The following is a 602-nucleotide window of genomic DNA, read 5'->3' as shown; positions in this document are numbered from 1 at the left end:
GAGCATCACTGCCCTGGGCAGCCATGTTGGATCAGGCCAGTAGCCCATCCAGGGCAACACTCTGTGTCACGCAGTGGCCAACAGGAGGTCCACCAGTGGGGCCAGAACTCCAGAAGCCCCCTGAAACTCATTGGTCTCTAGGGTGCTACTGTATTCAAATCCAGCATCCATTACAGTGCGACTGTTGTGTCTTGAATACCCAGAGGCAATCTCCACATTCTGGGGCCAGAGATCCCAGAGCCTGTCTTCTTTGAAGGACCTGAACCCAGCACTTCCCCCTTTAAAACCACATCTGCAGCACTTCCCCCTTTAAAACCACAGTAGCAGCAGTACCACAATTGTGTCACACCAAAGATCTTTCCTTCACAGATGAGAAATATTTGAAAAATACTTTGCAAGCATATAACGTTTTGGAGAGTTCAAAGTGCTCCATGCAGACAACCTTGGGTAACCTTTACAACAACCCTGCATGGCAGGCCCATACCATTATCACCAGAGTTAGGGACTGGAGCTGTCGGTGTGTGTGTGTGTGTGTGTGTGTGTGTGTGTGTGTGTGTGTGAGAGAGAGAGAGAGAGAGAGAGAGAGAGAGAGAGAGAGAGAG

This window comes from Gekko japonicus, unplaced genomic scaffold (genome assembly GCF_001447785.1).
Source record: "Gekko japonicus isolate JY-2015 unplaced genomic scaffold, Gekko_japonicus_V1.1 scaffold5222, whole genome shotgun sequence".
Taxonomy (NCBI): Eukaryota; Metazoa; Chordata; class Lepidosauria; order Squamata; family Gekkonidae; genus Gekko; species Gekko japonicus.
Note: the sequence above shows the minus strand (reverse complement) of the source record.